This window comes from Equus quagga, chromosome 2 (assembly GCF_021613505.1).
Source record: "Equus quagga isolate Etosha38 chromosome 2, UCLA_HA_Equagga_1.0, whole genome shotgun sequence".
NCBI lineage: Eukaryota > Metazoa > Chordata > Mammalia > Perissodactyla > Equidae > Equus > Equus quagga.
Genome location: NC_060268.1, coordinates 35,318,263 through 35,334,372, shown reverse-complemented (window position 1 = coordinate 35,334,372; position 16,110 = coordinate 35,318,263).

Genomic DNA, 16,110 nt, shown 5'->3' with positions numbered 1-16,110 from the left:
CATTCCTTGCTTTCTGTTTCATTCAGAATAAAGAAAATGGCCCTAAGGTGGCCCCTGCTAGCCCTTTCACCTCCTTTCCTGCAGTGATCCTTTTATTCACCTCCCTCTGGAGAGCTTCTGCCCTCCCCATATTACTTCTACCTTGGGGACTTTGTCTACTGCTTCCCTGCTGGGAACACTCTTCCTCCAGATAACCACTCAAGGAAACTCTCACCTTCTTCAATTTTTTGCAGCAGTCATCATCTTAACGAGCATCCTGACCACCCCATTTAAATTACAACCCCAGCACTTCAGGTCCCAGTTACTCTGCCCTACTTCTAATTTTTTTTCTAAAGCATTTATCAACTTCCAACCTACTATGTAATATACTGACTTACTATTTCTTCTGTTTGTAGTTTCTATCTCCTACGTAGAAGCTAAGCTACTTGAAGGTAAGGGTCTTTCCTTGCCTTGTTCATTAGTGAAAATGCCAAGATTCTAGGACAGTACCTTGCACATAAAAAGGAGCTGAATAAATATTTGATAAATAAAGGCCCCCAAAAGACAAACAAAAATAAACTGAAAATCCTGAGGCTAAGAATCAGTCCTTAAAATGCTTATTACCTTTAATGGTGATGTAAGGAGATGCAGCTGCATAAAAATGTGCCCCTGCCTTTCCCCCGGGACTACACACTCTCATCTCTCTTAACTACTCCTCATTATCTCCTTAGATTTTCATCTCGATTCCTGCCTCCAAACCTGCTCCAGCAAGACCAACAATAACTTCTATCTTGGAAAATTGTCATCTTCTTGACCTCTCAGAAGCATTAGAAGTAGTTTTGAAATTTCTTCCTCTTGAAACTTTATTCTCATGGATTCTGTATCATGATGTTTTCATGCTTCTCTCCTATCTCACGTCTCCTAGGTTGGTTCCTTCCCTTATACTTAGCCTCTAAATATTGAAAAGCCCCAGAACTCTGTCCTGGGCAATCTTTTCTTCCCTATTTTCTTACCATTTCTGCACTTTCAATTCTATCTATGCAATTATTGCTATTAAATGTATATTTCCAGCCTCGGCTTGAGTGCCACATTCTCATATAGAAGTGTCTACTTGACATCAGCATTTAGGTGTCCAAGCACTGTTACCAGTTCCACTGCTGCCACCATTGCTCACTTGGATGACTTCAGGAGTCTCCTACCTGTTCTCTTTGCTTCCATTCTGAGTCTTTATAACTCATTGTCTATGCAGCAGGCACCAAATCAGATCATGATACACCCATGCTGAACTCTCCGAAAGTGTCCTGTTGTATTTAGAATAATTGTGAAGTCTTCACTATGTTAAGTGGCATCCCTTTCTATCTCTACACCTCATCTCACCCCACTCTCTATCACATTCACTAGACTCGAACCATCTTGGTCTGCTTCCTGTTTTTTAACTGAATAAACTCTTTCCTCCCCAAGAGGACATGTACTTGATATTTCTCTGCCTGGATCAGTCTTTGTTATTTCATCTGAGCCCAAATATTATCCTATCAGACAGGACTTCCCTGACCATTTACTCTAAAGAGTTATCTCTACCCCATCACATTACCCTTTTACATTTTTTCTGCCCCCGGATCTCAATGAGAATGTACAGTACATAAGAGCACAATCTTCGTCTTGTTGTTCACTGCTATAGCTACAGTGCCATGTACAATTTCTGGCACTCAGGTGGTATGCAACAAATATTTTTGAAAAGATGGGTAGATAAATACAAGAATAACTGAGTAAATTAGCCTCAGTTGAACACTTTACTGGTTGAGCAATTATTTGATTTAAAACCTTACTAAACAAGACATCTTCAGGCAGTAGAAAGGTCCTTTTTACACACATGTTTGAGACCTTGGCCAATTATATTTCTAAGGTAATTGGATATTGCTAGGTTTCTTTTTTGTTTTTATTTTTACAGATGGAGAAACTGAGATACAGATTGATTGTCCAACATTACTGGCATTCTCTTTTAGGACCATTAAATTTCTATTCAGAATTGCTAATGAAACTCTTGGCTCACCTCCAACCATTAGGCCACACTTCCTGAATAGAATCAATTTGCTTGTGTAAGATGACAAAACAGTATGCCCAGGACTCTATTGATATGGCTGCTTCCCTTTTTTCCCTCAAGACATATGACCCTTTGCTATCTTAGTATCAGAGAACTATGGAGCTAATATTAACTGAGTCCTTTGGGACTATAGATTGAAAATTTTAGAAAGAAAACCAAGAAGCAAGTTGGATAGAACTTCACTATTCTGTCTTTGGACAGAAATCTGGACAGATCACTGCCCCTTACCAAGATAAAATACTTATTTTATTTTTTTGGAGAAGTGAACGCAAATAATTCCATTAAAGTTTAAATAACACATTTTATTTAATGAGCAGGGAGACTTAAGACTGTATTTACCCCATAATGGTGATCATTTTCCTAGTAAAGTGAACCCAACAAGAGATATGACACTATATTAACTAGAACTATTCAATAGATATCTGTAAAAGGGAAGAATAATTAACATCATCAAAGGCAAGCTTGCCAAAAACTTCAAGGGTGATCAGAGCGCCTATCTTCATCAGATGAAATAGTGTGGCTACTCAGAAATTACTGTTACCAGAGGTTGGGATGAAAGCACATATTGGTGAGACAGAAAGTTTACCACAGAAATGATTGAATGGAAACATGAAAGAAAACACACCCAGCATCCAAGCCTGGACCTAATTGCAAAGAGGAACTATTCCATGAAATGCAATTAAACTTCTAGAGAGATCAAAGCATTCTTCTACAAGGGAAGTGTAAGGGCAAAGAAATATCCCTCTTATAATTAAGAAGCATTGGCAAAATTTAGAGGAAAATCCAGAATATCCCTGAAGATTGAAAAAAAAGGTGAAGTGAACACATAGAATAGGTTGTTTGTTATGATGGCACAAGCGTAACACATAAACAATTTCAATTAGCTCAAGATACTCTAGCTGGTAAAATAAATTACCCTGCATTGTAATTAAATGTCATCTAAAAGCACCTTTATAATAATAGTTACTTCATATTATAATATTTTTGAAAATTAAATTTACAACACTGAGTGGAAATGATTCATAATACTCCATTGTGCTCAAATATAGACACTATTCATAGATGATCATGCATTTGTAATGCTATTCTTTCAAATTGCTTGAAGCACTTGAAAGACAATGAACTTCACTACTTCATGCAAGGTAAAATGGAGAAACAGTTTTTGTACATAGAATATATACGGTAATGCCTTTCCCACTGAGATTTGTTCTTACCCAGAATCTTAGTTAATTTGGATTTGATTCCTGTTTCCAGCTTTTTTCTTATAGGAAAGAAAGCAGATGGCAGCTGGAAATGTAAGTTTTGTCGTTGTCGTTGTTGCTGTTTCTTAGTTGCCAAAGAGGCTTAGGAGAGCTAACAGAGGCTAGGAGACCCAGAGGCTGCTTCTGTCAGGAGAAAAGGGCTTCAGGCCTGTGTGTCAGCTGGGCAGATGGTTAGTGCCTTAGCAATAAGGTACCATGTGTTGCGTTAAGACTGTGCAAACTTAGATTGTGTATAAAGAAGGGGGATGAAAAATATCTACTCAATTTTATCTCGCAGGTTAAAGTAGAGTTTTCCAAGGTTCTCAAACAATTAAAGGACTTTGTGTTTGGGACCAGGTAGGATCCTAAGGCAGGAGATGGTATGTGATAAAATCAGAGAGGCATGGGAAACAAAAGAAAACAAGCCTCTTAGCATGTATTTTACTTCCAATGGAACACTTTCAGGTATTTTGTTAAAATCGTGGGAAAGGAAGTTTCTGAAATGTTTATAGCAAGCATCAGATTCTAAATGAAAATAAACTGTATAGTTAACTCGTATTGCTAAGTAAAGAAATACGAAAATTCACTGATGTTCACTTTACATATTTTCCCACTTTTTCATAATGCAGATTTATAAGAAATTTAATAGGTTAACATGAGCTTTCTTACCCTAGTTTTCTACTTCAGCAAAGAATTTTGTTATTATAAAGCTAGTGGGGAACAAAATTTTGGGTCAGGAAAACAGGCTAATGTCATGATTTTCCAAAGGAAACAATAAACTACCATTTCCAATTTATAACTGGCATACATACCTAGTAAAACCAAGTGTTCCATATTCCAAACTGCATTGCTTTTCTCTTACAAAATTTCTCAACAAGCAAATTAGAATATTTCTATTCTGGCAAAGTGGTTAGTAATGAAAAAAGGAATCTAGCAAATTAAGATTTTGAATTTTAGATTTTAATTTTCAGTAGTAACAGAGAGGGAGATTTAATTTGAAATTCCCTTGACCCTCTTCTCACTTTTGTCTACTTTGATTTTATATTTCTGTTTATAAACTTTATTATACTGTGTTTAAATCATTAAAAAGTTTTTTCACAAATTTAATTAAAAATAATTAGAACTCAAATTATAGATGACACACAGTGATTGAAAGTAAAACAAATGACCACAGCATTTCACAGACGAGGAACCATGGCACTGTACAACTGAAGATTTTTTTTTCAATTCACTGTGCTTTTTGCCAAGAAGAAAGTGGCACCTCCATCTCCAGGATATATTGTTATATAGGAAAAAGCAAGGTTTAGACCTTGTCTATTGTGTACTCTCTTTTGTTTTAAAGGGTTAAGATTAAGGACTTCTTGGTATTTACTTTCATATGTGTAAAGAGACCCTAGAAAGATACCAATAGCAACCACAGAATGGGCCAGCAGGGGGAACACAAACAGAGATGTCACGTTCAGAGAAACCCTCCTGAAGTTCACAGTAGAGCAGTGGATGGCCTTCCAAAAAACACCATAAAGGAAGGTGATTACTCTGTACTTAGAGTGAACTTAGAGTAATGGTAGATGTAAGGTCTATGAACTTAGCCATAAGGGGATTAAAATGCAAAAATATCATCCCAGCAAACTGGTAGAATGCAGTCCTGTGCAACACGTAGAGGAGTTTCAAGAGAACAAGAAAAGAGAAGACTCAGTTGACACTTGGCGAGAAGGAACCAAAGTGATAGGATCCCATGGAGAATTGTTGAAGGCAAGTATTCTCGTGTCCATGTAGACTAAAGCATGCATAGGTCTCTTTCCAGACATTAAGTTCAATCCTTTCATTGCCTTTGTAAACTCCTGAGTTGGTGAGTGTAATGTAGTTAGGTATATAACGTAATAGATAGAGTATTATTGTGGAAATGTAGTAGGAAGAATTGACAAACCTCAGTCCTTCTCCATGGAGTGGGGGTGGGGGGAGCAGGGGGCAGACAGTGAATAGAAAGAATTTAATCAGGATTGCTACCATCTCAAAGATGACAGAGAAAGCAGCCTTCATAAGCTGGAGTAGTTTTTGTTTTTCATGTTGTAAGCTCCCTGTTGGAATAGGAAAGACCAAATCCTCCTCAGAAAATAATAGGGACCCATTGACTCTAAGGGCAAGAATGTCTGATAATGAGTAAAATAATTTTTTCTTCAATATGAGTTTAGACTATACTATTTCTAAATATATATATGTATATTTTATGTTTGAGAGACCGTTCAATAGTCAAGTACTAAAAAAAATCACCAACCATGCCTCCTGCCCAAGTGGAGAAGATCTAAGAAATAAAATCTTTTCTTGAGACAAAGGATGGAAATTTCCCTAGGGTGGGAGGCTCAACGTTTAGACCAAGAAGCTTGTAAATGTGGGTGCCTGCAGAGTTGCTTGAGACTCTGAGGGAGGTGAGCCAGGTTAGAAGGGGAGAAACATTTGGGATTGCCTGGCTTTGTGAAAGATTATGTTTCTGAGTGCCTTCCTTTGTCCCCTGGTGAGCTGGGTCCAATTCTTAGTTATGAAATTTACTTATACCTATAAAGTCTGGTCTTTTGTTTTTTTAGTATCTGAGAAGACCAGGATAGCAAGGGGAGGATAAGTTCCTTCCCACCCCCACCCCTGCTAAACTCTAACACAGAAGGAACATCTCCCTATTAAGTTGACTTTGACTTGGTACAGTAGTACCAAGGAGGAAAGACCAGCTTAAGTGGGAGAGGGACTACAATACTCCAGGATTAACATGGAGAGTAAATGACCAATACTCAGCACTGTCAAAATTATGAGGCAGCACCTTTGTAGAATAGCATCTTTGTATGACTTACTTCTGTCCATGTGAATTACGTGTCATCCAATATAACTTTAAGTGCAAGAGAGTTGGATGCATCTCTGCTATGGACTGAACTGTATCCCCCCAAAATTCATATGCTGAAGCCCTAACCCTAATATGACTATATTGTATTTGGAGATAGGGCTTACGAGGAGATAATAAAGGTTAAGTGGGGTCATAATCCGCAGGGACCATAATCCAATAAGACTGGTATCTTTATAAGACAAGGAAGAGATCCCAGAGATCTCTCTCTCTCTCTCTTTCTCTCTCTTTTGGTTGCAAGGAACAAAAACCTGCTCTAACTGACTTTGAAAATTCCTAACTTCTTTTAACTTCTCTTGTGTTTTCTGTTATGACATTTATTAGATGCCATACTTATCTGATACATAGTATTGCTACTTGTTGTCACTGTGAGTCCTTCTAGAGCGTGGACTATGTCTCCATATATATCGTTCACTTGAAGAGAAGCTCCCAGAAGTAAGTCCAAACTTCTGAGTCCTTCTCTCCATTTAGGGTATTTTCTGAGTCCTCAGCCTTGTGAGGCAACCTGCTTAGAAGCTGGACAGAGTGCAGCCACTAAGAGGCAGAGAAGACAACAGAGCTTTTAGAAATCTCATGGGATTGGAGGAGATAAACATTGAAGTCTGTGTCTCCTATAGTAACCAGGGCGTAAGAGGTTCATATTCCAAAAAGAAGGGAAACATCAGGAATTAAGTTTGACACTATGCACCAGTTTTTTCTTTGAAACATTAGTCAATTATTAAGCTGCACAGAAAGAAGCTGAAAAGCTAGGGAGAGCTTTTGGCCCTCTCGTATTGTAAACACATAAAAATTGAAGTTAAAGATGCATCAAGGAGGTGCCCTGGTAAATATCCCAGGCTCTTAGTGGATGTTCTGAAGAGATACCAGAAGTAAACAGAGACTTAGAATGTCTTAAACTTGACCTTGAGTCAAAATGTCAATGAAATCAGGTGATTTTCTCCAATTCTTGCAACATGCCAGAGGATGGGTTAAATCATCTCTTGAGATGGAATACATCATCAAGATCCTCTCCAATTTTTCATACCATGTATCTGACATTCAAATCAAAATTATGAGGCCCACAAGGAAGTAGAATCAAGAGAAAAAATAGAAAATAGAAACAGACCAATAGGTGATTCAGACTGACAACAACCAAACAATAAGTTTAACTGTGTTAACATGCTCAGGAAAATAGATCATAAGATTGAATATATTTGTTAGAGAACTGAAATCTATTAAAAAATAATATATTATTTCTAGAACTTAAAATGTAGTAAGTAATATTGAGAAATATAGAGTATGCATTCTTTTTGTCTGGCTTCCTTATCTATGTTGTTGTGTGTATCACTAGTTCACTACATTTTTATCACTGAGTAAGATTCCATTGTATAGATATACCACAATTTGTTTATGCATTCATTTGTTGATGGACATTTGAATTGTTTCCAGTTTTGGGCTATTACAAGTAAGGTTACTATAAGAATTCATGTACAAGTTTCTATATGGATTCATTCTTTTTTTTTCCTTGGGTAAAATATCTAGGAATAATGGGTGGATCATTTGGTAGAAGGGGAGAATCAACATTTTAACACTATTGAGTCTTCCAACCCATAAATAAGATATATATCTGCCTATATTGAGATTTTAAAAAATTTCTCTGAGCAATGTTTTGTAGTAAACAATGTATAGGTCTTTTACATATTTTGTCATATATATTCTTAATATTTTGTATTTTTGATGCTCTTGTCAATGATATTTAAAATTTTTATTTTCTGATTGTTCATTACCAAGGAATAAAAATACAACTAATTTTTATACACTGATTTTATATCTGTCACTTTACTAAATACACTTATTAGTTCTAGTACATTTTTTGTAGATTCATCATATTTTCTACATAAATGTGATGCCATCTATGAATAAAGAGAATATTATTTCTTTCTTTTCAATCTGGATATTGTTTGTTTCTTTTTCTTGCTTTATTGCACTGGCTAGAAATTCTAGTATAACGGAGGATAGATCTAGTGAAAGCAGACATCCTTGTCTTGTTTCTGATCTTAGGGGAAAGTATGCAGTCTTTCACCATTGTGTCTTGTTAGCTGTAGGTTTTTCATAAATTCTTTTTATCAGGTTAAGGAAGTTCCATTTTATTGCTAGTTTGCCAAGAGATTTTATTGATCATAGATAAATAGATTTTGTGAAATGTTTTTCTGAGATTGAGATTATCATATTTTTCTTTTTTAATTTGTTAATATGGTGAATTACATTGATTGGTTTTGAAATGTTAAACCAACCTTGCATTCCTAAGATTAACCCTACTTGATCATGATGTATTATTTCTTTTATGTATTATTGGATTCAACTTGCTAAAATTCTGTTCAAGACTTTTGTGTCTATGATCCTGAGAAATATTGGCCTATAGACTTCATTTCTTGTAGTGTCTTTTTATGATTTTGGCTATTAAAGTATGGCCTCACAGAATTAGCTGAGAAGTATTCTCTATTTTTTGACTTTCTGAAAGAGTTTTTATATAATTTAGCGATTCCTTCTTTGAATGGTTGGTAGGAATCACAAGTGAAGTCATCTTGACCTGGAGCTTTCTTTGTGGGAAGGTTTTTAACTAAAATTTCAATTTCTTTAGTATAATGTTCCTAAGACAGGGCAATTTTGGTATTGCTAATTTGTGTATTCTCTGTTTTTTCCTGGTCAGTCTGGTTAGAGGTTTACCGGTTGTATAGATTTTTTTCAAAGAACCATGGTTTAGTTTCATTGATTTCTTCTACTGATTTTCTATTTCACTGACTTCCACTCTGTTCTCTATTATTTCCTTTCTTCTGCTTGGTTTGAGTTTAATGTGTTCTTTTCCAGTTTCTTAAGGTGGAAGCTGAAGTATTTATTCAGGATGCTTCTTCTCTTGCATTATAGGTAAGTAGTGCTATAAATTTCCCTCTAAGTACTGAATTAGAGACATTCCTTACATCTTGATATGTTTTCTTCTTCATCAAGTTCAAAACAATTTTTAATTTCACTGTGATTTTTTTTTTACCAGAGATTATTTAGAAGTCATGCTATTTAGTTTCCAAATAATGTTCAGTTTCCTGAGTATTTCTGTAATTGATTTCTAATTTAATTCCAATTGTGCTCAGAAAACAATCTTTGTATTACTTAAATGCCTTTAACTTTATTGAGACTCATTTTCTGGCCTATAACATAGTGTATCTTGGTAAATTTTAATATGCAAGTGAAAACCACTGCTGTGGTTGGTTGAAGTGATCTATAAATGTCAAATAGGTCAAAGTGGTTGATAGGCTTGTTTAGATCATTGTAGTATCACTTCTTTTATTAATTTTTCAAATCAAATACTAAGAGAGTGTTATTGAAAGCTTTTACTATAACTGTGGATTTGTCTCTTTATCCTTGCAGTACCACTAATTTTTGTTTTATATATTGTGATTCTCAGTTATCAGTGAAACATTTAAGATTATATGTCCTCTTGATAGATTGACTTAAAAATGACCTTCTTTATCCCTAGTAATATTCTTTCCTCTGAAGTCTATTTTAACTTATATTAATATAACCACTCTAACTTTTCTTTAATAGTGTCAGCATGGTTTACCTTTTTCTATCCTTTAATTTTAACTTATTTCTGTCTCTATATGTGAATTGAGTTTCTTGTAAGTAGCATACACTTGGGTCTTGCCTTGTCATCCAGTCTGACAATCTCTGCCTTATAATTGGGTGTTTAGACAAATTACATTTAATGTAATTATTCATATAGTTAAATTTAAGTCTTGTTCTACTATTTGTTTCTATTTGTCCTTTTTCCTCTTTTACTGAATTTTCTTCAATTAATTGAGCATTTTTTATTATTCAATTATATTTCCTTTATTGACTTATTAGTTATAACTTGTTTTATCTTGGTATTTGTTTTACAGATAATAGTACAGTCATGTGCCACATAATATCTTGTCAGTCAATGACAGACCCCATATACAATGGTGGTCCTATAAGATTAGTATCATATAGCATAGGTATGTAGTAGGCTGTACCATCTAGGTTTGTGTAAGTACACTCTACGATGTTCTCACAACAATGAAATCACCTAACAGTGCATTTCTCAGACTGTATCCCTGTTATTAAGCAATGCACGACTGTGTACATTTTTAACTTATCACGGTCTATCTTCAAATGGTTATATCTCTTTGCATGTAGAATAAGAACCTTAGAATAGTATACACGCATTTTGCCCCTCAAGCCATTATGTTATTGTTATCATATATTCTACTTATTTACATGTTGTGAACCTCAAAATACATTGTGATTTTTTATTTATTTAAATGATCAATTATCTTTTTAAAGATTTAAACAATGTAAAATGTGATACATTTATCATTGTAGTTACAATTTCTAGTGTTCATTGTTCCTTGTATAAATTCATATTTCCACTTTCTTTCACTTTCCTCTTTCCAAAGGCCTTCATTTATAAGAAGAGTCTGCTGGTGGTGCTTTTCTTCACTTTTGCATATCTGAAAAATTCTTTATTTTACCTTTGTTTTTGAAAAATATTTTTGCTGGATATAGAATTCTAGAATTCTAGGCTTCTCTCTTGCATTGTTTCTGACAAAGAAGTGATGTTGTCATCCTTATCTCTGTTCTTCTCTATGTAATGAGACTTTTTTCCTCTGGCTGCTTTTAAGATTTTCTCATTCTCACTGGTTTTGAGTAATTTGATTGTTATATACCTTAGCATAGTTTTCTTCAAGTCTTTTGTGCTTGGGGTTCATTGAACTTCTTGGATCTGTGGGTTTATACATTTTTTAAGTTTGGGAAGTTTTCATATATTTTTTCAAATATTTTTTCTGTCCCCCTCCCAACACTTCTGTTTTGGGGACTTCAATTACATATATAGTAAGTTTCTTTAAGTTGTCCTGTAGCCCACCGATGTTAACCTTATTTTTAAAACTCTTTCTCCTCTCTTTGATTTTTTATAGATAGTTCTCACTGCTATATCTTCAAGCCCACTAATCTTTTGATCAGTAATATCTAATCTGCCCTTAATCATGTCCAGTGCATTTAGGTCTTTTTATATCTTCCATGTCTCTAAATTTTTTTTAAAGCAGCTTTATTGAGGTATAATTTACAGACAATAAGGGTACCCTGTTTTAAGTGTACAATTCAATCACGTTTGGTACTTTGTGGAGGCATATGTTTTCACTTCTCTTGGTTGGAATCAAGATATCTTGGTTCCACCATGAGTGGAATTGCTGGGTTATAAGGTAATTCCATGCTTAACATTTTAAGAAACCATGAAATTTTTTTTTTTGAGGAAGATTAGCCTTGAGCTAACTGCTGCCAATCCTCCTCTTTTTGCTGGGGAAGACTGGCCCTGAGCTAACATCCATGCCCATCTTCCTCTACTTTATGTGTGGGATGCCTACCACAGCATGGCGTGCCAAGCGGTGCCATGTCCACACCCGGGATCTGAACCAGTGAAGCCCAGGCTGCCGAAGTGGGACATGCGCACTTGACTGCTGTGCCACCAGGCTGGCCCCTGAAATTATTTTTTAAAGTGGTTGCACCAGTCTACATTTCAACTAGAAATGTATGAAGCTTCCAGGTTTTCTATATACTCACCAACACTGTTATTTTTTGTGTTTTTTTTTACTATAGCCATTCTTGTAAATGTGAAGTGATATCTCATTATGGTTTTAACTTGCTTTCCCTAATGACTAATAATGTTAGACATTTTTTTATGTGCTTACTGGCCTTTGGTGAAATGACTATCCAAGTATTTTGCTTATTTTTAATTGGATCATTTATCTTTTTATTATTTTGAGTTGTAAGAGTTTGTTATGTAGTTCGGATACAAGTCCATTATTGGATATGTGAATTGAAATATTTCCTCTAAGTCTTTGGCTTGTCTTTTCACTTTTATGATGATGTCTTTGAAGTGCCAAAGTTTTTAATTTTGATGAAGACCAATTTTTCAATTTTTTCTCTTATTGCTTCTACTTTTGGTGTTGTATGTTAGAAATCTTTGCCTAACTAAGATCACGAGGATTTTCTCCTTGTTTTCTTCTAAGAGTTTTATAGTTTTAGCCGTTACACTTCTGGCTATCATCCATTTTGAAGTATTTTTTTTGTCTACTTACCTTTTGAAACATTTGGAATGTAGTTATAACTGCTTCAAGTCCTTGTCTCAGATTCTAACAGCTGTGTAAGTTCTAGGTCTGTTTCCATTAGTTGATTTTTTTTCTCCTCATTGTGAGTTATAGTATACTGATTTTTTGCATGCTTGGTCATCTTTGATTGGATGCCAGACATTGCGAATTTTATCCTGTTGCATGCTGGATACTTTTGTATTCTTAGAAATATCCATGAGCTTTGTTCTTACAATCAAAAAGATATCATAGGTTAAGTGGCAATATTTTTTTTCTTTCTGAGTGGTACATAAAATAATGGTATAATATACAGTTGATTCAGTTTTAGATGTTATATATATAGATTTTATATATATATATATAGATTTTATATATATATAGATCTTATATATATATATGCCAGAGCCATACAATTCTGAATAATAAAATACTAGAATTGAGAAATGGAAAATTTTGAAGGACAGACATTGTACTCATGCCAGAGAGTGGTGTAATAACATGTGATGTCTTGCCACATCAGGGATCTCTAATATTCAATGCTAAATTATTACTCCAATAGAAAACTTCCAAATATTCACCAAAGTCTCTTCCAAACATGAATGCCTTGAGTGGAAAATGAAGTGACTTTGACATTTTGGAGGACATGGAGGAGAGGAAAAAGAACGAACATGTGGAGGAATACACCAACTAGATCTAGAATTCAGCAGGAACAGGAACACATGGACTGAAATTGCCATGAAAACTTAGGTTCCTAAAGTTTCTGCAATCTTGGGAAGATCATTGGACATACCCAGCCAATTCCATTTAATCTTCAAAGGACAGAATGATATCATCTGATACCTGTTTAATACATAAATGTTTTGTGCACCTGTTACATGCAAGTTACTATGCAAGTTACTTGAGATGATGGGAAAAAAAAAGAAAATAACATTGCGCCAGATCTCAAATCAGTATATTTGTATGTGTATATGTATTGTGTATATATACACACACATAGTTATATTAAAAATATGGATATCTAGGGCAATATCACAAAAACATTACATTAAAAAGTTGTAAAGATTAAAAGATAAAAACTTTAAATACATAATAAGCAAAGGTCATCATCATTCAAACAGAGAACTCACTACTAAGTATAGAATCTTTCCAGCAGTCAAAGGCATGCAAATTAAAACATTGTGGTACCATTTTTATCCCAGCCAAGTTGATTAAACACCTAATATCTAAATATAACAAGTCTATGAAAAAACTCGTATTCTTATACATAGCTAGAGCCATTCTAAATTGATTTCGTACTTTTGGAAAGACAAATAATATTGATCACCCTTTATTAAGCTTTACTTTGTGCTAAGTTTTAACATATTATTCCTAGCTATTATAAAAACGCTACTAATAGGTGATATTGTCTAATTTTACAATAAGAAATTGAGTCTACAAAAGGTTAAATTATATCCCTAAGACCACATAAATGGGCAAGTTGAAATTTGTATCCAGGTCTATGACTCTAAAGCTTGTATTCTTTCAATTTTACATTCACGCTTTTTGAGCCAGTAATTTCCCTTCTGAGAATTTGTCTTTAAAAAAATCTAAATATTTAAAAAGACATAATCGTACATATATTTGAACTGGCATAGAATATAATAACAATATTGTAAATAATTTACTGGTATTGAAATGGTGTATAGTTAAATAACTCTTGATTTATCCACTTAGTGGAGTATTACCCAGAAGTCTTTATAGACTGTTATGATGTGGAGAAGTATTTATGACTTACTATTCAATAATAGCTTAATGTAAAAACCTATATAAGCAGTATTTTTGTAAACATATAACGTAAGCTTATGAAAATTAAGAAAAAATATGTATAATTGCTCATAGTTTTTGGATTAGGGCATTGCAATATGATGATTATTTTTCTATTTTTAAACCCTTAATGTTATTTCATTACCTTTGAAATTAATTTTTTCAAGGATAATCATCTGTACAGAAAAACTGACAAAAAGTCCCAAAAAGTCCCATAAACAAATGTCATAGAATTGAGACAAGGCAACAAGTGATCATCATGATCATGGTCACAAGGGACAGCTTCACAGAGGAGATTTTAGCAGGGCCTTGAAAAATGAACAGAATTCAGATAGAACGCCAGTTTTGTCAAATCAGGTCTCTGAAGTGATGTCAAACATCATATGTCATTGTTTTAAAAAGAAGGAGCAGGTGTTTAACTATCAAATAATTCACTTAGGACCTTTGCCCTCTCATTGATGGAAACAGGGTTGGCCTGGGGGCTTTAGATGAGGCAGTAGAGGAGAAATGATGTCTCAATTCTTTGTTCTGTATGATTTAAATTTTACCACACATCTCTTCTCTCCATCTAGCCTCTCCTTCTTCACTCCTTCCTTCTTAGAGGTAAGAGCATGTTATTTTAAGTGGTCCTAAGAGGGTACAGGAAGGAAGAAAATACTATTAGAACATTCTTCTTTCTGCTACCTGACTTCAAGTGATAATTTAGTTCTATTAGTCTCTACCCGTCATTATCAGAGACAGGCATCAAATTTCTGCTTATCATCTCTGGGCTGAGAACAAGTTGGAAATGAATTTCTTGGGGTGCTATGTTTACTATATACTGTTCCATTTCCCATGGTAAGTGACCTTGCTCATTACCAGTACATCTGGATATCAAAGCCAAGAGTTACATGGTATAGTTTCACTGAAGTACACCTTTCTAAATTTGTCTATTTATTTGACTCCAACAAGATATTAAAACATTGTTTCTTTTGTACTTATGGGTAGAATAAAAAGCAATTAAAAAGCGAGGCCAGGGAGAGAGTGGAATTGTCATGGATGTTTCAATTCACATGTTGATAAAATGTGTAAATAATATTATAATTATTTCTCCCAAATCTTCACTTTCATTGACCAGTAATAGAGCAGTATGCAAGTAGGGTTTCTTGTTTTTAAAGCAATAATTTGAAGTCTTCTCTGTTCATCATCAACATGAGAAAAAGTGGCAAAACATGAGAGATATTCCAACTACTGGCCTTAAGGGGCCATATAGCATTTCCTACTTTCCACCCAGCCTCCCCACCCACTGAATAAAATAACCATCACGGGATGGCACTTTTCTCTTGCTTAAATTTGGTTTTAAAGTGAAGCGTAACTTTCTGAATAATTATTTTGAGCTTGTAAATGGTGTCTCTCTATAACCAACCAAGCATATAACAAGAAGATGAAGATGAGACTTATTTTCACTTCATTTCACTTCTCTGTAATTGACAAGCTCTTGCTGGGTGTCAACTTTAAAAGATGACAAATCCTAAATCTTAGAGGACCCAATTCAATAGTTCAGCTTTCTAAATTGTTTGCAAATTAATCTACATTTTCAAATGAGTCAGGCATGAAATATAAGATGACATCTATATTACAAAAATATTAATTTCCTTGTCTTTCTCTTTTTCCCAGTCAAAGACAAAAGGTACATTTAAAATGTTCATTTTGTTAAGAGATTGTGAAAATGAACATATAGTGTGCATTTTAACAGCTTGGCTTTTTCTTTTTTTTTTTTGCACTAATTCATTTCCATCTATTTAAAAATGCAAGTTATTCAGTTTGCAAATGCTCTGTGTGTTGATAAGGGAAGTATTAAACTTGTGAAGTATTTTCAATACATTACATTTTTTAATGAAGGCTCATTTGGGTTCAACAAATGAAATAATAATTTGAGCCCTGCTGATTTAAAGGCTAGCCTGTGCCAACTTCTCAAAT